Below are 26,726 nucleotides of genomic sequence, written 5' to 3' on the forward strand. Positions count from 1 at the left end.
GTCTGTACTGCCTCCCCCGGTGCAAACTTCACAGCATGAACTTGAACGTGACCTCTCCCTGCAAAAAATAAATTAAAAGTATTTTTAAACTAAATAGAAAACTGATTTGTAATTGAAACCCTTTGGAGACTATTGACAGCAAAAGTTCATCCTGAGTTCATCAGCTGTTTTTACAATGTCCTTTGAACCTCCTGAATAGTTTCAATGTTGAGATCGGTTACACAACCCAGTCATGAGAGAACCCTCACTAGAGTAATAGGAACCAGAACCCTTTGCTGCCCTCCTCATATGTCCTGAATTTATAGAAGCATCCTTGCTGCTGTCAAACTGAGTTGCACAGCAGTTGGTGCTGCTGCTTCACCGAGACCTGGGTTGGATACTGACCTTGTGCGATATTGATCAGTTGCAGATATGGGCAGAGAAACGGCAGATGGAGGTTAACTAGATAAATGTGAGGTTTTGCACCGTGGTAGGGCAAATGCAAGGAGACAGTACACTGTTAACGGCAAGACCGTTAATGGTGCTGCTGAGCAGAGAGATCCTGAGATCCAATTTCACCACTCCTTGGGAGCGGCTACATGGTTGAAAGGGTTGTTAAGAAGGCTTATGGCATGCTTTCTTTTATTAGTTGAGGCACTGAGTTCAAAAGTCAAGAGGTTAGGTGCAACTTCATAAAACGCTGATTAGGCCACACCTGGATGATTGCACACAGTTCTGGTCACCCCACCACAGGAAGAATGATTTGGCTTTGAGAGGGTGTAGAAGAGTTTTCCAGGATGCTGCCTGGTTTAGAGGGCATGTGAGTGCTATCACGAGAATGATCCTTGCGGAAAGTGGAGGGGATTGGGGTGGTGGGATCCTGTTGGAGATAGTGGAAGTTATGGAGAATTATGTGCTGGACGTGAAGATTAGTGGGGTGGTTGGTGATAGATACTTCTTTGATCCCGAAGGAAATCAGTGTCCCAGTAGCATTACAACTGCATAGATATACAAATATTAGAAGAGAAGTAAAAAAGAATTTTAAAAAATAAGGTACCTCAAACAGTCTAACGGGAAGGGGTCATCACTTCCCCGGCTGTAGGATGACTCATTATAGAGCTAATGGCCGAGGGTAAGAATGACCTCATATAGCGCTCTTTGGAGTAACACTACCCATGGTGGGGTGGTGGGAGGATGGGGTGAGGGCAGATGTGCACAGAATGGAAGAGATGCAGATGAGGACAGCGTTGATGGTGGAGGAAGGGAAGCCCCCTTCTTTGAAGGAGGACATCTCAGGTCTGGAATGAAAAGCCTCATCCTGAGAGCAGACATGGCAGAGATGGAGGAACTGAGAGAAGGGGATGGCATTTTTTTTTTCAAGTGACAGGGTAGGAATAGGTATAGTCCAGATTGCTGTGAGAATCCTCAATCTTACCCTGTCTCCCCACAGCCTAACTTTCTATTGACTACTCTGTTCTTGACATGCCCTAGTACAGGCTACATTTACTGTGTGGGTGCAAAATGATTCATTTAAGAAAATCTGGATAAGCACATGGGGGAGGGAGGATGAGATGAATAGAGGTGATCAGAGGCTTTTGTGGAATGTAAATACCGTTATAAACCTAGGGAGTCTCCATGCCAAGTGTTGAAAGCGCTGTTAGGCACATTTACAACAGTACAATGTTAAATTACAGAGAGGCAGAGTCTAGGACGGAACAATTGAGCTCAATGTTTTTTTGATTAGCATAAGAAATTCCATTCTTCTCATCATACAGTGACCCTGGAAGGGTCTTGATCTTTGGATTGATCTGTAATACAGAAGTCGCCCCCAGTCAAATAACTTGCTGCCAGTTTACCCAGTAAGGAATGGCTATTTAGAAGGATTATTGCATGATTTTCTCATAGGTCTTAGACTGTGGGCTAAATCGGGAAGCAATGATCAGGTGCCACCAAGCCTGGCTTTGTTGGAATAAAGTGAGAATATTAGAAATGACAATAATAAATCTTGCAAATCTTTGCCCTAATGTATAATAAATACTTAACTGCAACAATGATGTAAAAAGCAGTGCTGTTCCAGGCAGTTGTTTGAAGGACTTTAGCCCAAAGCTGTAACTAATTATTGCCAGATCACAAATGTAAGCGACTTTGCTTGACTTCATTCTGCTCTCTAGAGGCTTCGTGTGCAGTTGTATGGTGGTTAGATGAAGCGTTTTTATTGAGTTCATTTTACTTATTTAGCAAATACAGTGTGAAACAGACTTTTCCGGCCCAGCAGCTCACCTGTTTAACACTAGCCTCATCACAGGACAATTTACAATGACAATTAACCTACTAACTGGTACTTTGGACTGTGGGAGGAAAGCAGAGCACCTGGAGAAAACTCACCCGGTCATGGGGAGAACATAGAAACTCGTTACAGACTGTGTCGGAATTGAACTCCGAAACGCCCTGAGCTTTAGTAGCGTCGTGCTAACCACTGCCTGCCATGGCATGAAGCACAATGTTAAGGTAGAAATATATGCAGAAGATAATTGCTCCTTAACAATGTGAGGTATCAGTAGGATCACAAAACTGTTGCAAAAACGACAGTTTAACCCAAAAATATCACTTCTTCCTCAGCTCCCTCAATTTGGTGCTGATGCTATCGGTAATTAGAGGAAGTGCAACCGGGGTGTCCATCAGAAGGACTATGTTACATCCAAGTCTAATCGGGCTACTGTGTGCCGATCACCATGATTAAGTATCTGTCAGAAGGGTAGATTTCCGGATAGGTGGCATGGTAGCATAGTGGTTAGTACAATGCTTTACAGTACCAGCAACCCGGGTTCAATCCCTGCTTCTGTTCTCCCCGTGACTATGTGGGTTTGCTGCAGTTTCCTCCCACAGTCCAAAGACGTCAGGGCCAGTAGGTTAATTGGTCATTGTAAATTGTTCCCTGATTAGGCTAGGTTTAAATCAGCGTTTGCTGGGCAGTGCAGGAGGGCCTACACCGCGCAGTATGTCAATAAATTAAAAATAAAATATTCGGAGAGAATGACAGTGTTAAGTTCCATTTGCAGCAGCTCAGATATTGAAGCACCTTTGCCCCACTGCGGTTACTATTTCCATAATGATGAAGTCTAACCACTTCCTTTTGACGTTCAATGAATCATCACTATTGATATTTTGTAAGACACTGTTAAACAGACTTGAATGGATAAGCACACAAATTCTGGAGCAAGGCAGAGGCTGGGTTGCTTTGATTGCATTCCAAGGCTTTTCCACCATTTACAAGGGATGGGGTCAGACTGACTGAGGCAATTAGAAAAAAGGTGATAGAGTAGGGAGTCTGAGGAGAGGATATTGTAGGTGGTTGGAAAATGCAAGGAGAAGAGCAGTTCTGACGATGTGGTCCAAGTGGGCTTATAGGTCTAGGATATCTGACTTGGTATGTGTGGGTGCTAAGTCCAGCGTGTTTCGCAGAGCCTCTGATCCCAAATCATCTTGAACCTCCTTGCCACTGGGCCAGGATCTCATCTTGTTGAATCCATGTGTTACTGGTGCATAACAACCAGCCCATGTTAAAAGGAAGACTCGCACCTGCACCTTCCACTCCTCACAAGTCATCCTCAAATCCGAAGGGCCGCCTGTGAAGAAGATAAAGCAAATCCACACGATTTGGATAAAAGTTATGACCATAAGGTATAGGAGCAGAAGTAGGCCATTTGGCCCATCGAGTCTGCTCTGCCATTCAATCATGGGCTGATCCATCCTTCCAGTCATCAAAACTCCCCTGCTTTCACCCCAAACCCTTTGATGCCCCGGCTAATCAAGAACCTACCTATCTCTGCCTTAAATACACCCAATGACATGGCCTCCACAGCCGCTCGTGGCAACAAATTCCACAGATTTACCACCCCCTGAGTAAGGTAATTTCTCTGCATCTCTGTTCCAAATGGACGTCCTTCAATCCTGAAGTCGTGACCTTTTGTCCTAGACTACCCTACCATGGGAAATAACTTTGCCATATCTAATCTGTTCAGGGATTTTAACATTGGGAATGTTTCTATGAGATCCTCCCTTGTTCTCCTGAACTCCAGGGAATACAGCCCAAGAGATGCCAGATGTTCCTCATATGTTAACCCTTTCATTCCTGAAATCTTTCTCGTGAATCTTCTCCGAACCGTCTCCAATGTCAATATATCCTTTCTAAAATAAGGAGACCAATACTGCAACACAAAGCTTATGGAATAAACACAACATGCTGGAGGAACTCAACAGGTCAGGCAGCATCTATTGAAACGCATAAACAGTCAACCTTTTGGGCTGAGACACTTAATCAGAACTGGAAAGGAAGGGGGAAGATGCCAAAATAAAAGGGTGGGGGGAGGAGAAGGAGGCTGGCTGGAAGGTGATAGGTGAAGCCAGGTGGGTGGGAAAGGTCAAGGGCTGGAGAACAAAGAATCTGATAGGAGAGGAGAGTGGACCATAAATGAAAGGGAAGGAGGAGGGGACCCAGGGGGATGTAATAGGCGGAAAGGTCAGATTGGGGAATAGAGGAAGGGAGTGGAATTTGTTTACCGGAAGGAGAAATCGATATTCATGCCATCAGGTTGGAGTGTACACAGTCGGAATGAAAGGTGTCAGTTCTCCACCCTGAGAGTGGCCTCTTCCTGGTACAAGAGGAGGCCGTGGACCGACACATCGGAACAGGAATGGGAATTGGAATTAAAATGCTTGGCTACCAGGAAGTTCTGCTTTTGGTGGTTGGGACAGAGGTGCTCAACAAAGCAGTCCCCCAGTTTATGCTGGGTCTCAGCAATGTAGAGGATGCCGCATCAGGAACGCCAGACACCATAAGACCATAAGACATAGGAGCAGAATTAGGCCATCTGGCTCATCAAGTCCGCTCCGCCAGTCAGTCTGGATAGCAGTAACAGGATCAGTCCATGTCAGCATGGATTTACGAAGGGGAAATCGTGCTTGACTAATCTTCCGGAATTTTTTGAGGATGTAACTATGAAAATGGACAAGGGAGAGCCAGTGGATGTAGTGTACCCGGACTTTCAGAATGCCTTTGATAAGGTCCCACATAGGAGATTAGTGGGCAAAATTAGGGCACATGGTATTGGGGGCAGAGTACTGACATGGATTGAAAATTGGCTGGCTAACAGAAAACAAAGAGTAGCGATTAATGGGTCCCTTTCAGAATGGCAGGTGGTGACCAGTGGGGTACCGCAGGGTTCAGTGCTGGGACCGCAGCTGTTTACAATATATATTAATGATTTAGATGAGGGAATTAAAAGTAACATTAGCAAATTTGCCGATGACTCAAAGAGGGGTAGCAGTGTGAAATGTGAGGAGGATGTTATGAGAATGCAGGGTGACTTGGACAGTCTGGGTGAGTGGGCAGATGCAGTTTAATGTGGATAAATGTGAGGTTATCCACTTTGGTGGTAAGAACAGGAAGGCAGGTTATTATCTAAATGGAGTCAAGTTAGGAAAAGGGGAAGTACAATGAGATCTAGGTGTTCTTGTACATCAGTCACTGAAAGCAAGCTTGCAAGTACAGCAGGCTTTGAGTATAAGAGGAAAGAGGTCCTTCTACAGCTGTACAGGGCCCTGGTGAGACCACACCTGGAGTACTGTGTGCAGTTTTAGTCTCCAAATTTGAGGAAGGACATTCTTGCTATTGAGGGAGTGCAGCGTAGGTTCACAAGGTTAATTCCCGGAATGGCGGGACTGTCATATGTTGAAAGATTGGAGCGACTGGGCTTGTATACTCTGGAACTTAGAAGGATGAGAGGGGATCTGATTGAAACATATAAGATTATTAAAGGATTGGACATGCTGCAGGCAGGAAGCATGTTCCCACTGATGGGTGAGTCCAGAACCAGAGGCCACAGTTTAAGAATAAGGGGTAGGCCATTTAGAACGGAGTTGAGGAAAAACTTTTTCACCCAGAGAGTGGTGAATATATGGAATGCTCTGCCCCAGAAGGCTGTGGAGGCCAAGGCTCCGGATGCTTTCAAGAAAGAGATGGATAGAGCTCTTAAAGACAGTGGAATCAAAGGTTATGGGAATAAGACAGGAACTGAATACTGATTGTGGATGATCAGCCATGATCACAGTGAATGGCGGTGCTGGCTCAAAGGGCCGAATGGCCTACTCCTGCACCTATTGTCTATTGGCTGATCCTTTTTTTTAAAATCTCCTCCTCAACCCCAGTTCCCCGCCTTCTCCCTGTGACCTTTGATGCCACGTCCAATCAAGAATCTATCAATCTCTCTACACTCAATGACCCGGCCTCCTCTACATTGCTGAGTGGGTGAGCATCTGGGGGACAGTGACCACCGCTCCCTGGCCTTTAGCATTATCATGGAAAAGGACAGAATCAGAGAGGACAGGAAAATTTTTAATTGGGGAAGGGCAAATTATGAGGCGATAAGGCTAGAACTTGCAGGTGTGAATTGGGATGATGTTTTTGCAGGGAAATGTACTATGGACATGTGGTCGATGTTTAGAGATCTCTTGCGGGATGTTAGGGATAAATTTGTCCCGGTGAGGAAGATAAAGAATGGTAGGGTGAAGGAACCATGAGTGACAAGTGAGGTGGAAAATCTAGTCAGGTGGAAGAAGGCAGCATACATGAGGTTTAGGAAGCAAGGATCAGATGGGTCTATTGAGGAATATAGGGTAGCAAGAAATGAGCTTAAGAAGGGACTGAGAAGAGCAAGAAGGGGGCATGAGAAGGCCTTGGCGAATAGGGTAAAGGAAAACCCCAAGGCATTCTTCAATTATGTGAAGAACAAAAAGATGACAGGAGTGAAGGTAGGACCGATTAGAGATAAAGGTGGGAAGATGTGCCTGGAGGCTGTGGAAGTGAGCGAGATCCTCAATGAATACTTCTCTTCGGTATTCACCAATGAGAGGGAACTTGATGATAGTGAGGACAATACGAGTGAGGTTGCTGTTCTGGAGCATGTTGATATTAAGGGAGAGGAGGTGTTGGAGTTGTTAAAATACATTAGGATGGATAAGTCCCCGGGGCCTGACGGAATATTCCCCAGGCTGCTGCACGAGGTGAGGGAAGAGATTGCTGAGCCTTTGGCTCGGATCTTTATGTCCTCGTTGTCCACGGGAATGGTACCGGAGGATTGGAGGGAGGCGAATGTTGTCCCTTTGTTCAAAAAAGGTAGTAGGGATAGTCCAGGTAATTATAGTCCAGTGAGCCTTACGTCTGCGGTGGGAAAGCTGTTGGAAAAGATTCTTAGAGATAGGATCTAAGGGCATTTAGAGAATCATGGTTTGATCAGGGACAGTCAGCATGGCTTTGTGAAGGGCAGGCCATCTCTAACAAGCCTGACAGAGTTCTTTGAGGAGGTGACCAGGCATATAGGAGGAGAAAATGGCAATGCAACGCAGCGCGTGTGGCCTCTCCAGTGATGAATATCTGTTATCTGTCAAGTAGGAGGCCGTGCACAATTCTGATTTGATAGTGGCAGACGTGACAGCACGGAGGAACATCTGGAGAAACTTCTGAAATGCCTGCTTCACTGCCGCTGCTACTGTGTGATCCAGAATCTCTAGAGGGGAAGGCCCCGAATCCTCGGCTTTGCCTGCTTCCTGGCGGCCGGGGCTGAGGTTGAAGCACTCGGCAGAGATGGTGCTCGGAGCTCGGTGTCAGAGGGCTGGTCAGAGGCTCGAAGTTTTCGGACGACTCAGAGTCGGACTGTGGTCGGGTGCTTCCAGGATGCTGCATCGGCAAGTTTGCGGCGCTGCAAGCTCATGGCAGGGAGAGTTTCTTCCTTCTACCTTCTGTATGAGATGTTGGGGCTATCTGGACTTTGAGATTTTTTTTTACCGTGCCCGTGGTCTGCTCTTATCAAATTACGGTATTGCTTTGCACTGTTGTAACTATATGTTATAATTATGTGGTTTTTGTCAGTTTTAGTCTTGGTCTGTCTTGTGTTTCCTTGATATCATACCGGAGGAACATTGTATCATTTTTTAATGTATGCATTTCTAAATGGCAATAAACGAGGATGGAGTGTCCTCATAATCTAATACAGACGAAGGTAGTGCAGTGGATGTGATCTACATGGATTTTAGTAAGCCATTTGACAAGGTTCCACATGGTAGGCTTATTCAGAAGGTCAGACAGCATAGGATCCAGGGAGGTTTGGCCAGGTGTATTCAGAACTGGCTTGCCTGCAGAAAGCAGTGGGTCGTGGTGGAGGGAGTACGTTCGGATTGGAGCGTTGTGATTAGTGGTGTCCCACAAGGATCGGTTCTGGGACCTCTACTTTTCGTGATTTTTATTAACGACTTGGATGTGGGGGTAGAAGGGTGGGTTGGCAAGTTTGCAGATGACACAAAGGTTGGTGGTGTTGTGGATAGTGCAGAGGATTCTTGAAGGTTGCAGAGAGACATTGATAGGATGCAGAAGTGGGCTGAGAAGTGGCAGATGGAGTTCAACCTGGGGAAGTGTGAGGACAAACTCCAAGGCAGAGTACAAAGTAAATGGCAGGATATTTGGTAGTGTGGAGGAGCAGAGGGATCTGGGGGTACATGTCCACAGATCCCTGAAAGTTGCATCACAGGTGGATAGGGTAGTTAAGAAAGCTTATGGGGTGTTAGCTTTCATAAGTCGAGGGATAGAGTTTAAGAGTGGTGATGTAATGATGCAGCTCTATAAAACTCTGGTTAGGCCACACTGGAGTACTGTGTCCAGTTCTGGTCACCTCACTATAGGAAGGATGTGGAAACATTGGAAAGGGTACAGAGGAGATTTACAAGGATGCTGCCTGGTTTAGAGAGTATGCATTATGATCAGAGATTAAGGGAGCTAGGGCTTTACTCTTTGGAGAGAAGGAGGATGAGAGGAGACATGATAGAGGTGTACAAGATAATAAGAGGAATAGATAGAGTGGATAGCCAGCGCCTCTTCCCCGGGGCACCACTGCTCAATACAAGAGGACATGGCTTTAAGGTAAGAGGTGGGAAGTTCAAGGGGGATATTAGAGGAAGGTTTTTTACTCAGAGAGTGGTTGGTGTGTGGAATGCACTGCCTGAGTCAGCGGTGGAGACAGATACACTAGTGAAGTTTAAGAGACTAGTAGACAGGTATATGGAGGAATTTAAGGTGGGGGGTTATACGGGAGGCAGGGTTTAAGGGTGGGTACAACATTGTGGGCCGAAGGGCCTGTACTGTGCTGTACTGTTCTATGTTCTATGTTATGTTCTCCACAGCTGCATGTGGCAACAAAGAAATTTCTCCGCATCTCTTTTTTGAAAGGGTGCCCGTCTATCCTGAGGCTCTGCCCTCTTGTCCTAGACTCCCCCACCATGGGAAACATCCCTTCCACTTCTGCTCATCTACACAACAGACGACCGCAGCAGAATTGCAGGTGAAGTGTTGCTTCACCCAGAGGGTCTGTTTAGGGCCCTGAACGGAGGTGAGGGAGGAGGTGTATGGGCAGGTGTAGTACTTGGGCTGCCTGCAGGGATAAGTGCCCGGATGGAGATTAGGGTGGAGGAGGTGAATGGACAAGGGAATCGCGGAGGGAGCAATCCCTGCAGAAAGGGGAGGTAAAGATATATTCCTAGGTAGGTATGAAAATTATTGGGTGTTGCAGAACTGTTGCAGAACTCAATCCTGAGTGTAGTCTGGGGTGACGTACGTTTTATATATTTTTTTGGAACACTCTGCCATGGCGTGCTCTCGCTCATGCTCTCTCTCTTTCGTGGTCACTCGCGCGCTCTCAAGCGCTCTTGCTTGCTTTCTCTCTCGCGCGTTCTCGCTTGCTTGCTCCTGCTCTCTCACGCGGTCGCTCTCGCGCTCTTTCTTTCTTTCTCTCAAACACAAAATAATCTGCAGATGCTGGGTCTTGCTTTCTCTCGCTCGCTCTCAAAAAAATTGATTTCCGTGATATTGTATATAATTTGCGGGCATCAGGGAGCCACTATTAACATGCTGGAGACTCCCGGAACTTCCGGGAGAGGTGGGATGTCTGATTCACAGTCTCTGAGCTGAGCTGTGAATACAACTCCATTTCACTGTCCATCCTAGAATAATGCACAGCCTCTCTGCTCTTTGCTGTAAGGAAATTAATTCAGTCCATGATGATTATACAACATGTCACCAGGTTGAGGAACAGTTAACACCCTTCAACCAACAGGCTCCTGAACTAGCAGGGATAACTTCCCTCACCTCAACACTGAACTGATCACTGAACAAGGACACTACAATTCATGCTTTCAGTATTACTTATTTATTTACCTTTCCCCTTTTTTAATTTCTTTACTTATTTTGTATTTACACAGGTTGTCTTCTTTTGCACATTGGTTGCTTGTCAGTCCTTGTGCGTGGTTTTTGATTCTATTGTATTGTATTTCTTTGTTCCATGGTGAATGCCTGCAAGAAAATGAATCGGGGTAGTATCTGGTGACATATATGTACTTAGATAATAAATTTGCTTTGAACTTTGAAGGCAATTGGTCCAGCCTGCTCAGTGTGTACTATTTATCAGAGACTGGATATAAACAATATAGCTGCCCAATTGATCATAATTCAGTTTTATTAATTCCATATTTTCCATTGCAGTCATAATAAAGATTGTTTATTTCCATCACCGTTAGTGCTTGTCCAAAGACCTATCAAACCCAGTGTAACTAGTCTTGCATAAAGTAGTCATGCAACATGAAGGAACCATTTCACGAAGCACCCAAAATTCCACTGTCCCACCCTCCAAAAGTGAGGCTCTCCTCACTTGGTCAAAATATTCCTCATTTCATGTTGCTTAACACATCCTCGGACCTCTTTGTACTTAGACTCAATGACTTGTGATTCCAATCACAAACAAGAGAAAATCTGCAGATGCTGGAAATCTAAGCAACACACACAAAATGCTGGAGGAACTCAGTAGGCCAGGCAGCATCTATGGAAAAGAGTAAACAGTCGATATTTCTGGCCAAGACCCTTCATTACGACTTTCCTCTGCTTTTGCAATCGGAGGGAGTGAACCAAGGAGAAACACAGGACAGTCAGTTTCTACAGAAGATAAATCCAAATTCTGCCTAAAATTGGAAAACCTTTTGCTCATCCAATGCTGACATTTGTCTGTTCATGGAACAGAGAAAAACTGCATGGTACAAGAACGTGACAAAACAATAGCCCTTTGAGATATTGGAAGGCCAGTTGTTTGCTTACAGCATTTGAGCCTTCTACCAACAACAATTATTTAGCATTATCAAGATCAGGTTCTCAATTCACAAAGTCGCCTGAATGTTGATAAGATGGTCTATGTCTCACTTCTCAAACACTAGACCTCATACCCAAATCACACACCTACTGCTGTTCTTATCTTCTTTATGGTTTGCTTTTACATCGTAAACACAACGTGCTCTGGGGATGAGTGAAGGTCAGCTGTGTTTTTTCAATTAATCCTCGTAAACACTGGAGCTAAATGTAAATTTCATGCCGAACCGTTGATTCTAAGCTGGCGCCTGGGTCGTGGAGAGCTGCAGGAAGATTTTGAAATAGACACTCAATTCCCAAGCAAGGCAGTTTAATTAGAGAATAATGAGTCAAGTGCCTATGGAAATCCATCACACTCTTTAGGTTTTAGCATGCTTAATGATTTAACAAAAAGAAAACCTTTTTTGACTCCTTAAAACTGTTTAAATGTGTTAACAATTGCTAAAATAGAAACCATGCATTAAATTGTGATCTGTTGGATATTTCCTCAGCGATCGACGTTAAAGTAGGGGTGAAGTCACACGTAGGCCAATCCAGGTCTGCACGTCAAGGTGAGGTAACATGAAGAAAAAAAGCAGGGCTGGGCAAAGCTTTGCCCCCACCCCAAGGATCTTTTGGAGAAGAAGAAATAAACCTCTTAATGTCAAGTTGGGAGGATGAGAGTAGGCCTGAGTGGGGCACTTATACTGTGGGATTGCCTTCAATACGCAGGTTATGAAACAAAGGCCTGAGTTATGTCCTTTAAGAAATTTATTTTATTGAAGCCTACTAAAAACACATCACAGACACAACCCTTACTGAGAACTTGAACCAGCTGAGAGAACTATTTTTCCCGTTTCTGTCAGCATCCAGGACAAACTGTATCAGCTTTTCAAGAATAGTTTCCCATCCCCATGGGACCACACCGTACGGTCATTAGTTACACGTTAAGTCTAACCTTTTGCTGGTTAAGTAATTTACTGACACATGACAAACACAAAATCCTTTTCTTCAGCTCCAGTCTAGCTCCACTTCACATTCTTTGCAGTAATTGATGCATTGAAACGAGGACAGCTGCTGGATTTAGCAAGAATTAGTTAAATAATTTCACAATCCCAGATGTGCCTCAGTTTAGTGTCACTAGTTGGAGCAGATCATGTAAAACAGCATTTACCTTCTCTTGAACTGGGTGCAGCCAACTTTTATACTTCATTTGCCAAGAAAATTTGTTTACTCTTCTTTAAACATAGACCTGTATTTTCCAGTCAGTTCACCCCTACTTCCAGATTCTGCAAGTGCTCATGCCACCGACTCCATTAACCAAGTTATCATTCAAAACAGACACTGATCTGGGGAGTGTCCTGACCCTCCCCGCCCCCCCGGGTGTGGTAGATAGTGATCTGGGGAGTGTCCCCCCCTCCCCGCCCGTGAGTGGTAGATAGTGATCTGGGGAGCGTCACCCCCCCCCCGGTGTGGTAGATAGTGATCTGGGGAGTGTCACCCCCCCCTCGGGTGTGGTAGATAGTGATCTGGGGAGTGTCACCCCCTCCCCCCGTGTGTGGTAGATAGTGATCTGGGGAGTGTCACCCCCCCGTCCCCCGGGTGTGGTAGATAGTGATCTGGGGAGTGTCACCCCCTCCCTCCGTGCGTGGTAGATAGTGATTTGGGGAGTGTCACCCCCCCCCCGGGTGTGGTAGATAGTGATCTGGGGAGCGTTCCCCCCCCCCCCCGTGTGTGGTAGATAGTGATCTGGGGAGTGTCATCCCGCCCATGTGATCTGGGGAGACCTATGCTAGGCCCATTATATTTTCCTCACACATGCATCAAATCTCCCCAGATTCCATCACCATCTACATACTAGGAGCAAGTTCTTCAAAGTGTCCAGTAGTTGCTTCATGTGTCTCTAATACATTCTGTGATGATCTAGCCTCATCAGTTTAAAGTGATGTAGACTCCTCCATCCAGGGGAATTACTTTCAGTGAGCCTCTTTCCAACAGATTCGATCTGGAGCCTGCAATATCTCACAGTTATGATTCTTTAATCTGTCTTGTGTACTTCATTATCATGTAAGCAACTCCAATTTCTTCAATAGTTTCACCAGTACAAGTTTTCGGACAGCCACATGCATTTTTAAATTCAGTTGTGTTGTCTGCTCCGTCTGGTTCATCAGTATAACTCTGCATTCTCAGTATAACGTCACATCCCTGCCATTCATCTTCATGACACTGTTAGTGGTTCTGCCTTGGCTGGAAACACAAGAGATTTTGCAGATGCTGGAAATCCAGAGCAACACACACAAAAAGCTGGAGTAACTCAGCAGGTCAGGCAGTATCTATAGAAATGAAGAGACAGTCGGTGTTTCTGGCTGAGACCCTTCATCAGGACATCTTCGTTAATTAACCTCTTCTTATAAATTATCTTGAGCAGCTCCTCTGAGTTACTATGTGTCTTTGCTTCCTTTTCTTGATAAAGGATGGTCCATAATTTGGAAATTCTGAGCATCTTCCTTTGATTATGTTTGCTCAATATTGTGCTTATTCCCAGCTGCTCGAGTAATGTGGCCTTTTAAGCTACATACATGACCGTTTTTACCTTTTCGAACCAACATTCAAATGGCATATGTTTCACGCAATAGTGGAACAGCCATTGTTTAAAATCTTTCTCAAAAAAACATTCAGTTTGTTTGAAGACGGTGTTTTGCCACTTGTCCTTTGTGCCTGCTGTTACTTGGGACAGCCAGAATGACTTGCATCTCGCTTTAAATCTGTCGCAGTTTTGTTTGGATTTCTTCAATGTGAATGAGACTTATATCTTTTCACAATCTCACCTGGCCTTAGGTTAATATACTTATTCAAGAACACAAAACCTTTTTTTATTTTAATTTTTACATGTTCTTGGGCTAAGAGAGTTTCACATCAAACTCCACATGAGGACACTTAGCACTTTAATTCAGATCGACCTGCACCAACTTTCATCATCGATATTGTTTGCGTTGAAGAAACATGTGGTATTTTGTAACACTCCTCCCATTTCTAGGGTTGAGAATTAAATGTTGCAATCAAACCTATTGTAGCCATTTTCTTCTCCTTTTTTATGCAGATCAGAATCAGAATCCGGTTTACTATCACTGCGAAATCATGTGAAATTTGTTTTGTTTTTCACAGCATGGAACAGGCCCTTCCAGCCCTTCAACCATGCTGCCCAGCATTAAGTCCCCCGATTTAATTCCACCCTAATCACGGGGCAATTTACAATGACCAACTGCCCAGCGCTAAATCCCCCGATTTAATCCCACCCTAATCACGGGGCAATTTACAATGACCAACTGCCCAGCGCTAAATCCCCCGATTTAATCCCACCCTAATCACGGGACAATTTACAATGACCAACTGCCCAGCGTTAAATCCCCCGATTTAATCCCACCCTAATCACGGGACAAACTACAATGACCAACTGCCCAGCGTTAAATCTCCCGATTTAATCCCACCCTAATCACGGGACCAACTGACCTACCGACTGGTACATCTTTGGACAGTGGGAGGACACCAGAACACCCAAAGGAAACCAACACAGTCATGAGGAGTAGGTATTCATAATGACCCGATTATACATCTTGCACCATTCTACCCATTTCTCACCTTGTTCATTTCTTTCCCCAAGAATTCCTACTCCATTAGCATGGGATGTTCCACAAGAATAAATTAATGTTTTATTTCTAATCTGACATGTTCCAACACCTGTCCAATGAACTTCACTAATTCCCATGATGTTAATCTTTAGTCTTTCATTTATCACATTGTCCAATCTTCCTGCTTGATATAGGGTTCTTAGATCCCAAGTGGCAATAATTTTCTTTTGTGTTACTTGAATTTTAAGAGCAGTAGCTTGATGACGGTCGGGGATCCCCTGCTGGCCAGAATCAACCCTACTGAGCGAAGCATCTTCGGAGTTGTCTTGAAGATCCTCTTGACGCTGTTGTTGTGTGATACATTTTGTGAGTTTGACCATGGTTTTCTCAGTAAATAGATTCTAGGAAACCTAGTATCTAGCACCGGTGGTTTGCTATTGCCTACTGTTGGGCGAACTAAAGAAATCGCCATTTCTCTGACCCGGAACAGTAGCACCTGCAAGGGTTCCTGCTCAGGATACGAGCAAAGGCCAACGGCAGATCCGGCAGGTTCAGTAACTGAACTTATGACAGAGAAGGTGGATGAGCTAAGACCTCAAATGACAACTGCTATAGTACAGGCAGATGATTGGGTATAGAAGGTACCAAATAAAGTGGTCACTAAATATATTTTTGCAGTAAATATGGCAATATAATAGCTGAGAACTAGAAAGTATTGTGAAACTTAATTGCAGAAATAATTGTAATTCTCAGAAAATTGAGGAGGTGTTAAACTTCTCTTTCTGCATGTTACTCAAGGCCCTTCTGCATTAGTTGGTAAACAAAAAGAACCTCAATCATTTGCAGTGAACATAAGCTGACTGCAATCCCCTATCAACAGGTAAATATCAGATGGGATAAGGTATTAATTTATCACCCACCAAATATCCACTTCCACAGAAAAATAATTATTCTGAATCATTTACCCTGCTTTCCTCCCTCATACAGATGATCTAATCCCAATCACGCTGCTGTTTTGATACCTTCCTCTGTGCCATATTGGCTACTGTGCTGCCATATGACGGCACTTCAGGAAGTAGATCATTAGCTAGAAACACCTTGGGATGATCTGTGTACATCAAAAACACCTTGCTTTCTCTACCAGCTTGATCTGCTGAATACTACTGCCATTTTCTGGTTTAAATTCAGATTTCTTCCACGTGTAGTATTTTATTTGACCTGCAGCTTCTCCCTCATTTCATGAAATATTGATCACACATCTTGTTTATCTCTCAGTTAACGGTTTAACTGAATCTTTCTTCAGGGCTCATTCGGCACAATCTTCCATTGTCTCTGCCAGGACCCATTCACGTTGGACCCTGGCAGAGAGAAGACTCTAACTATCGATGCTTCCATGCACTCATCCCAAAGTTCTGTTTCACTCCCCAGTTCTGAAATCAATTCATGGGATTTTCTCCTTTTATCAAAACCTCATTTCCCCTCCTCTTATTTAATGCTTAAATGATGTTGCATTGCTGAATTAAAAGTCGCTCAGGCGTGCTGAGAATTTTATTTTCGTTCAGTTATTAATGCAAAGATTCACAACCCCTGGTGCTCATCAGCACTGAATATGGAACAAAGTAAAGGATAGGATAAGGTAAGCCTTGAATTAGTGATCTGAAAGGGCTATGGGTTCAATTTTCTTTAGAGGTTTAAGGTGGTTAGATTTTTTTAAAAAGCAACAAAAATGAGTACCTGATTGAATTGAAAAATATCAAATGGCATTCTTTATGCAGTCCTGATCTACAATTCTACGTGTGATACATAGAAGAGAGCATGACTACAGTGGCCTCAATGAGAGTTAAGGAATCAGTTTGAAATTTGAACTTTTTAAATTTATTCATCTCTCAGCACCTGAGAGTTCCTGGCAAGGTCACTTATTTACTGCCCATTACGCCGCTGGCAGTCAGGGCAGCAGTGAAGGTCCTCTCTCTCTGCCTGTCCTTGGTCACTCACATGAAGAAATTTTCCTCATTACTGTTTCCATAGTAATTTTGTTTTACCAGTCAGGGTTGTCAGCCCTGAGTTGAACCCCTGAACTTGGGAGGACCAGTGGACCACTCTTGGTCCTGTCTCTACCCTTTGACCTGTTTGGCATGGGTGACCCTACCAAGAGCCAAAGCATAAAGCCCAGACTCCAGCCAGCAGAGCTCTCCGGGTCATTGAGGCACGCAGGCCTCCAAACCATGACAAGGTTGTGGTCCTCTTGGAGGACTGGCAAGGCCCTACCATTCATTGCCAAGTCTTCTGCTGGTTTGACTTTCCAAAATGCATCATTTCATGCTTATCTGTATTGAAATCCTCCTCGGCCCACTTTCCTAAGTGATTGAGGTCCCCATGCAATCAGCAAACTTACTGATCAAGCCTTGTGCATTTGCATCCAAATTGTTTGTTTAAATAATGAATAACAAGGGTCCCAATATCAAGCCCTATGGCACACCACAGATCGCTGGCCTCCACAACTTTCAACCACCACCCTCTGCTTCCTATATCCAAACAGTTTTGAATCTACCTAACTAGCTCTTCCCGGATTCTATAGGAACTAACCTTCCAGACCAGCCTGCCTACTGGGACCAGTTGGGGGCCTTGCTAAAATCCACACAGACATCACCCACTGCCCTAGCCTTATCCACCCTTTTGGCTACTTCTTCAAAAAGCTCTAAAGGATTAATCAAACATGACTTTCCACACACAAAGTCACACTGGCTCCTCATAATCAGACGCTGTCTATCCAAATGCTGGTATATCCTGTCCCTCAGAATTCTCTCTGGTAACTTCCCCATCACTGATGTCGGCTGATTGGCCTGTAATTCCCTGGCTTATCCTTGCTACTCTTTTTAAACAATGAAATTACATTAACCACCTTCCATTTTTTGGGAAATGCCTAATGATGAAGCAAGTATCTCTGCAAGGGCCTTCGCAATTTCTTCTCCAGGCTCCCACAAGGTCCAAAGATGCATCTGGGGATTTATCTGCTCTAATGCACTGTAAAGCTGCTAATACTTTCTCCCTGGTAAAATAAACGTCCTTCAAAAATCTCTACTCGTTTCCTTTATCTCTTAAGCAATCATGATTTTCTCCTCAGTAAACACCAAGGAGAAGTATTTGTGAAGTCTCACCCTTCAGACAGAGGTAGCCCCTGCTGAACTCCTGAGGGGCCTTTTACTCTTAGTATAGCTGTAGAACTTCTTATGACTTTCCTTAACCTTACCTGCCAGCTCCTTCTGATACCTCCTCTTTGCCCTGCTGAGCTCCCTGTTAAATGTATTCTCAATCTATTTATAGTCAGCAAGGGATACACTCATCCCAGATCTTCTAAACCCAGAGTGTGCCTTCTTCTTTTTCCTGACCAGAGCCTCAATGCCTCTCATCATCCAAGGTTCCCTAAACTTATCTTCTCCCTAACAGGAAAATCCAACAAAAGGTAGTGGATTTGGCTCAGTACCATTGAGTACATCTATGTGAAATGCTGTCGTAGGAAAGCGGCGTCCATTTTAGAGATCCCCACCCATCCAGATCAAGCTCTTTTCTCACTGCTGTCATCAGATAGAAGGTGCAAGAGCCACAGGATGAAGCTCTTGAACACCAGGTTCAAGAACAGTTACTACCCCTCAACCATCAGGCTCTTGAACTCCACTCACTTGCCCCATCATTGAAATGTTTCCACAACCAATGATCTCACTTTAACAACTCTTTATCGTGTTGTCTCATGTTCTCGTTATTTATTGTTATTTATTTATATTTACATTTGCCCAGTTTGTTGTTTTCTGCATCCTGGTTGATCTTTCATTGATTCTGTTATAGTTACTGTTCTATAGATTTGTTGAGTATGCCCACAGGAAAGTGAATCTCAGGGATGAATATGGTAATATATAAGTACTTAGATAATAAAATTTACTTTGAACTTTGCCCTTGGACTTTTGATTTCACACTCTTAAAAGCCTCCCACTTGCATTTGTTCATTTCCCTTCAAACTGGCTTTCCAAGTGACCTCAGCTGAATCTTACTTGCTCCTCCAACATAGGCTCTGCTCCAGTTTAGGGCCCTAACCTGTGCATCTGCCCTATCCTTTTCCATCACTTCCTTAAAACTCATAGAACAACGATCACTAGAGCCAACGTGCTCCTTAACTGCTTCTCCAGTTATTTGCCCTGCCTTGTTTCCTAAGAGAAGGTCCAGTATTGCCCCATCCCAAGTAAGGCCCTCTATATGTTGACTCTTGAAACTTTCCTCAACATAGTTCATGAATTCCACCCTGTCTAGGTCCTTAACAACCACAATTTTGTCACAGGGTTTGGAGACGTGCGTGCCACAATGACACAGAGTGCTCTGCTGGCTGGAGTCAGGGCTTTATGCTTTGGCTCTGGGTAGAGTCACCCAAGCCAGACAGGTCAAAGGGTAGAGGACAGACTGAGAGTGGCCCACCGGTTCTCTGTGTTCCGGGGTTCAGCTCAGGGCTAACAACTCTGACTGGTAAAACAAAAAAGTTACAGAAACAGCAATGAAGAATCCTTCTACAACTGAGTGTGACGGTATTCCTGAGTCTCCACCAGGACTTGCATGACTGACAGTAGTGAAAACCGAGAGGAAGCTGCTGACATGATGAAGGAAACCGTGAACACTTCCAGAGATGGAGGACCTTCATTGCTGCCCCGAACGCCAGTGGTGCAATGGGCCGAAAATTAAAATCTTCCACTAATACAACCCTATTATTCTTACAACAATTTCCTACACACCTGCTCAAGTTCCTGATGACTGTTGGGGGGGGGGTGAACTTAGAAACTACACTGTATATACAAAGGTGTAGGAATAGTTTATATGTTCGACTGATTGTATATATGTAAAGTAACACGAGGTGCAGGAGTATCTATACCTAGGTGACTCAGACAGGAGATGGTGAAGTGACAAAAAGACTCTTGGCGAGAAGAACCGCTAGGTAGCAGCATGGCTTATGAAAACACAGTAGGACAGCGACTGTGTTCACTACTAGCTGGAGGAGTTGATCAGCCTGATGGCTTGGGGAAAGTAACTGTTTTTGAATCTAGTGGTCCTGACGTGCACTGCTCTAAGCACTTCCTTATCAAAATGGCTACAGCCCCTCCCTGCTCTCCTGCACCCCTATCACTCCTGTAGCATCTGTATCGCAGGCCATTAATCTGCCAGTCCTGCTCTTCTCTCAGGATGTTTCTGCAAATGGCAAAAATACCTCAGACCTCAGAGCCAATCCATGCTCTGAATTTGTCCTCCTTATCTGTTAAGCCTTGTGTATTGAAATAACTGTAGCCTCACTGAGTTTTCCCTCTCTTTACTGCGGGGCACTGTAGCAGCATAGCGGTTAGCACCACACTATTACAGCTCAGGGTGTCGGAGTTCAGAGTTCAGAGTTCAATTCCGGTATCCTCTGTAAGCAAGTTTGTATGTCCCTCCCCGTGTGTGTGTGGGTTTCCCCCAGCCGCTCCGGTTTCCTCCCACAGCTCAAAGATGTACTGGTCAGAAGGTCACTGTAAATTGTCCTGTGATTAGGCTAGGGTTAAATCGGGGGTTGCTGGGTATCACAGCTCAAAAGGCCAAAAGGGCCTATTCGGCACTGTTCTCAGAATAAAATAAATTACTGTGTCTCTGGCCATACTAATTACATAAATTGCTTTTGCTGGTTACTCTTTTATCCCATGACCTGCTTCTTCTCAGTCAATCCAGTTTAAACCCTCCTAGTAGCACTAGCAAATTTCCCCACAAGGGTACTGGTCCTCCTCCAGTTGAAGTGCGACCTCCTCCTCCTGTACAGGCCTCGTGTACGCCAGCAGAGATCCCAAAGATCCAAGAGCCTGACTCCCCGGCCCCTGCACTAGCTCCTCAGCCACACATTCGTCTGGCCTGTCGTTCTATCTATAACCTCGTTAGCACATGCCACCAGGAATGATCCAGAGAACAGTACCCTCAAGGTTTTCATAACATTTTACCTAACTCCCTGTTCTCATTCCACAGGACTATATCCCTCATTCTACTGATATTGTTTGTTCCAAAGTGCACAACAACCTCTGGCTTTTCACTCTTCTCCTTGAGAATGTTCTGCAATTGCTTAGAAATAGCATTTGCTCTGGCCCTTGGGAGGCAACGCAACATCCTAGCGTTTCGAGTATGGCCACAGGATCTCCTGACTGTCCCATTCACTAACAGTCTGTTTGACCGCAACCTTTTCCAGGCAACACACACACAAAATGCTGGAGGAACTCAGCAGGTTAAACAACATCTACAGTGAGGAATAAACATTCAGTATTTTGGGCTGAGACCCTTCATCAGTACTGGAAAGGAAGGGGACTGAAACCTGAATGAGAAGAGGGAGTGGAAGGAGTACAAGATGGCAGGTGATAGGTGGAACCAGGTGAGGGGGAAGGTGCGTGGGTGAGCGAGGAGGAATGAAGAAAGAAGCTGAGAGGTGATGGGTGGAATAAGTGAAGAGCTGAAGAAAAAGGAATCTGATAGGAGAGAAGAGTGGACTTGGGAGGAAGGGAAGGAGGAGGGGCTCCAGAGGGAGGTGAGGGGAAGGGGTGAGAGGGGGAGACAGAATGGGGAATGAAAGGAGAGAGAAGGGGAAGGGGGGAGAATTACCAGATGTTGGAGAAATTGATGCACCCTTCCCTGACTTTTAGCCCCTAAAGGATCATCCCCAGCCACTGTATCCAAAGAGATATACCTTTTAGTGAGGGGAAAGGCCACAGGAGAACCCCACACATACTTCTCCTGCTGGTCACACATCTATCTGAAACCCGTATATTGGGAGTGGCCACCTCAGTGAAAGAGCGTCGATGATGCTCTCAGCACCCCAGGTGATCCAGCTCCAGCCCCGGTTCCTTTACCCAGTTGGTCAGGATCTGCACCTGGAGGCACTTCCCATAAACGTAGTCATCAGGGAGACTGTGAGGTTTCTTGAGTCGCCACGTCTTGCAAGATCATTCCACTGCCCTAACTGCCATTTACCTACACTGAGCCAAGTGCTAAGGATGAAGAGAAAAATAAAATCATAACTGATCCCACCTGTGCCTCCTTGCTGAAACCTCTTCAGCCTAATTCTATCAAAGAGTAACTCCATGAAAACCTAAATCACAGTGCACCCTCAAAACTGTATCAGCATGAGGGGTATAGATAGAGTATATGCAAGCAGGATTTTTCCACTGATGTCTGCAATAGAGTAGCTCCTAAGCAGCTAGCCAGCTGGTTTAAATAACGTTAGCTATGCTAATGAACGAATGACTGTTAAACTCCCCTCAACATGTCTTTTACAGTCTTAACCCACCATGGGAAAAGTCACTGTTGCAAACAGTGCAGCGAGCAACACTGTCATTATTTTTGACCCCTATTAGGCAGGGGTACACTTTAGTGTACTCTGGGGTGAAGTACGTTTTATATTTTCTTTTTTTGGAACACTCTGCCATGGCGCTCTCTCTTGCGCACACGCTCTCTCTCTTGCACTCTCACACTCTCTCTCTCGCTCTCTCATGCACTCTTTTGCTGTCTCTCTCTCATGATCTCTCTTTCGCTCGCTCTCAAAAAAAATCGATTTCCGGGATATTGTACATAATTTGCGGGCATCAGGGAGCCACTATCAATATGCGGGGGGGCTCCCGGAACTTCCGGGAGAGGTGGGATGTCTGATATAATAAAATTTACTTTGAATGCTGAACTTTGATTTATGGTTAACAATAATTTGAAATGTAATCCTTGAGCTAATGAACGAAACACAGCAATATATTGAAGACCTGATTATCTGTTTGTATGATTTATTTTATTATGTTTTTATAATAACGGAGAACAAGGGAATTAGAGGTAAACATGGCCCGATTGTCACAACTAACTCCCTTGCTTTTCTTTAAGATCATGCCATGAGACATTTCACATAAGCTAGAGGAAGGAGGTAAAGATTAACATCTCTCACGAAGGGTAAGACCACCCTCACTGGGACATCAGCCGAGAGCTTTCTGCTCAAGTCTCAGGAGCACAATTCGAATCTACAAGCTTCTTACTTAGATATGAGAGCACAGTTCGCTGATCATTTGCAGCACAAGAAGGTAGCACTGATAAGCAATGACATAAACTGTTCATGATCTATTTGCTTTACACTATCAGCAAATGGAAGGCAAATGACCGTTTAGACTAAAGAGAGAACACACCCTTATAATCTTTAAGCAAGTACCTGCATGTATTTTATATTCATTTTATATATACATTTTTCACAGCTCATGACATCTATATTCATACACCTCCCAAGTGACTTACTTCCCTTCTGCCCTAACACTAAGCCTACATAGAGGGAGGGACTGATGAGTTAAACTCAGTGTAATTATGGGAGAAGGAAATTCACTTTTCCTGCTCTGTGAACTGTGGGGAACTGGCTTTCTGCCTTACATTCAGTTTACAATATTATCGAGGCAGTACATGTGGTGAAGCTGGCCTACTGAGCTACGGATCTTCATATGTACACTGCTCTGCCTCTAAATCATGAATGAAGCCGACTGATCAGATGTCAAAGGAGCAAAGAAAGGAAAATAAATATTGAAAAAACATGAAAATAAGAAACAGACCAGGTGGATATGGAGAGAGAAACAGTCAATGTTTATGGTAACTGGAGGAAGAAACCGGAGGTCCTGGTGCCAGATTTCATTTGGGGATTTAAATTCCTTGCCGTTATCATATTAGATTATCTGTGCTGTGACTGACACACACGTGCCACTACAAAGAAGCAGTACCATTCCTCTCCTGTCTCAGAAGTTTGCACAAATTTGGCATATCATCTAAAACTTTGACAAACTTCTCCCGGTGCACAGTGGAGAGTATCTTGACTGGTTGCATCACAGTCTGGTATGGAAACACCGATGCCAGTGAACAGGAAAGCCTACAACACGGGGTGGACACAGCCCAATCCGTCACAGGCAAAGCCTTTCCCACCACTGAGAAAATCTGCAAGAAGCATTGTCACAAGAAAGCAGCGTCCATCACTAAGGCCCCTCACCATCCAGGCCAACGTCTCTTTTTGCTGCTGCTATTGAGAAAGAGGTACAGAAGCCTTAGGTCCCACATCACCAGGTTCAAGAACAGTTATTACCCTTCAGCCATCAGCCTCCTGAACCAGAATGGAGAACTTCACTCACCTCAGTTCTGAACTGATTCCACAACCTATGGACGCATGTTTTCAGGATTGCTTATTTACTGACAGCATTTCTTTTCATTTGCACAATTTGTCTTCTTTTGCACATTGGCCGTTTGTCATCCATATTTGTGTGTAGTTTTTCATTGACTATCATATTTCTCTGTTCTACTGTGAACATCTGCAAGAAAATGAATTTCAAGGTAGCATGCATACTTTGTTAATAAATTGACTTTGAACTTAACGAGAACCAGGAAAAGTCAGAGCTGATGCAACACACACAAAATACTGGAGGAACTCAGCAGGTTACGCAGTATCTATGGAAATGAAAAGACAGTTGACGTTTCAGACTGAGACCCTTCTTCAGGACTAGAAGGGAAGGGGGAAGATGCCAGAATAAAATGGTGGGGGAAGGGGAAGGAGGACCAGCTAGAAGGTGCTAACCTGGGGGAAGTAATAGGCAGGTGAGAAGAGGTAAAAGGTCAGAGTGCGGAAATGGGGAAGAGAAAAATGGGGGTGGGTGGGTGGTGGAAGTTGTTTACCAGAAGCTTAAATCGATGCTCATGCCATCAGGTTGGAGGCTATTGTAGAACTGAAATACCTTTTCATTTGCAGAGAAAGGAAGGAGCACAAGAGCACAAATGGGGAGATCTGTGGCAGATTGTAGGTTACAGCCTCCCCTTCGTGCTTCATGGGCTCTCTACATGTCTTGCTATCGTGGTAATATGCTCATCCCAGACATTCTCTCTTCTCTCTCCTCCCATCAGGCAGAAGGTGCACAAGTCTGAAAGCATGCACCACCAGGCTCAAGGACAGCTTCTATCTCACCATCAGAGAACTATTGAACAGTTCGCTCGTATGAGAAGATGGACTCAAGACCTCGTTCTGTCTCTTTATGTCCTTGCACCTGATTGTCTTCCTGCAGTAACTGTAGCACTCTGCTGTTGTTTTATCTGTACTGTCTCACTGTTGTAATGAATAGATCTGTAAGAATGGCATAAGACATGGTTTTCACTGCACTTCAGTACATGGGCCAATAATAAGCTCATTTACCAATATGATATCGGTGGTGGTGCTGGCTGAAAGAGGATGCCGAAGGACAAAATGTCCACTGGAATTTAATAGCAAGAGATGGATGAAGCCTGAAATGGCAAAGGAGGTGAATACTGGAAACATGAAATATCTGATGATGTACCTATTATTGATGTCAGTGCTCATAGTGCTACTGTCTCATAACTCCAGTGACCTGGACTCAATCCTGAACTCTGGTGCAACCTGAGTCAAGTCTGCACATTCTTCCTGAGACCTAATGGGCTTCTTCCAGGTGCTCTGGGTTCTTCTCAGATTCCAAAGGTATTTGGGTTGGTAGGTTAATTGGCCACTGTAGATCGTTGCTGGAGTGTGGTTGGTAGAATCTGGGGAGAGTTGATGAGAGTGTGGGAAGTGTTCAAAGTTAAAATTTCAAAGTAAATTTATCATCAAAGTACATATATGTCACCATTTACAACCCTGAGGTTCATTTCTTGCAGGCATTCATGATAAATAGAAAGAAACACAGTAGAATCAATGAAAAACCACACATATAGGGAAAGACAATCAAACAAAAGACAACAAATTGTGCAAATGCAAAAATAAATAAATAAGCATTAAATATCAGGAATACAAGTTCTATAGTCCTTAAGGGGGATCCATAGGTTGTAGAATCAGGTCAGCGTTGGGTTGAGTAAAGATATCTGCTCTGGTTCCAGAACCTGATGGTTGAGGGACTTGAGGCTCCTGTACCTTCTTCCTGATGGCAGTAGCAAGAAGAGAGCATGGCTTGGATACGGTTCTTTGACGATGGATGCTATTTTCCTGTGACAAGCGCTCTTTGTAAATGTACTCAATGGAGCACATGGTCAATGGGTTAGTGTAATTGGGTGTTTGATGATTGTCACGGACTCAGTGGGTTAACCAACCTATTTCTATGTTGTATGACTCTATGTGTGCTAAGTCCTGAAGAGCTCAAAGCAGCAGTGGGATGAAGAATTAAAATGGCATGCAATTACTGTGTGAATGGGTGGGCACTGCTGGAGATGAAAGATTGGACCAGGCAATCAAAGAGGGAAGAGCCCTCTCAGACTGCTGAAAAAATGTTTTATCTGAGGTGAAAGAAGTTTATCTTGAGGAATTTTTAAATATACAGAGGGGTTTGTGGCAAAACAAAGATCTTCTACAGCTCTGAGAATTGAAGAGTGACAGAAAGTATGGGGGAAGATGAAGCTGAGGAGAAAAGATCTAGACTATTGTTAAACCATCTCAATTTTAAAGGCCTCCCATTGTTCAACTGAAGCTTTGTGTGCCAAGTTTGGAGAACATTTCAGCAATTCTGTTCTGTTCTCTTTCCATTGAAACTGGCCCTTCTCCAGTCTAATTCTTTTCACCGCAGAGTAGTTGTTAACCTTTTCGATTGCTGTTCTAAAACTTATGATCATTGTATTCAGATGTTCTGCACTGATAAACTGATTCACTGAGCTTGGCTCATCTCCCAGAATCACATCCATCAATGCTACTTTCCTCGTTAGTTCAAATACGTTTCTATTTCTGAGGCCTTTCTAAATGCTAATTTTAATACATCGTTCCAAAGCATATATCCTTACCACATCTCTTTAACGTAATTCTCTGCTGCCCTCACTATCTTCTCTCAATTAATAGCCAGTTCGAATAACCGAACTACAAC

At 44.3% G+C, this 26,726-nt stretch overlaps 1 long non-coding RNA gene across 1 annotated transcript; it reads right to left on the reverse strand.

Moving 5' to 3' along the window:
- Positions 1 to 26,677, reverse strand: LOC134359460 (uncharacterized). Its single transcript, XR_010021119.1, has 4 exons — positions 26,647 to 26,677; positions 24,012 to 24,188; positions 10,241 to 10,375; positions 1 to 58 (listed from the first exon to the last, which is right to left on the reverse strand). It is a non-coding gene; the product is annotated as an uncharacterized LOC134359460 (long non-coding RNA).
- Between the last annotated feature and the right edge of the window lie 49 nt (positions 26,678 to 26,726).

This window comes from Mobula hypostoma, chromosome 20, assembly GCF_963921235.1.
Source record: "Mobula hypostoma chromosome 20, sMobHyp1.1, whole genome shotgun sequence".
Lineage (NCBI taxonomy): Eukaryota > Metazoa > Chordata > Chondrichthyes > Myliobatiformes > Myliobatidae > Mobula > Mobula hypostoma.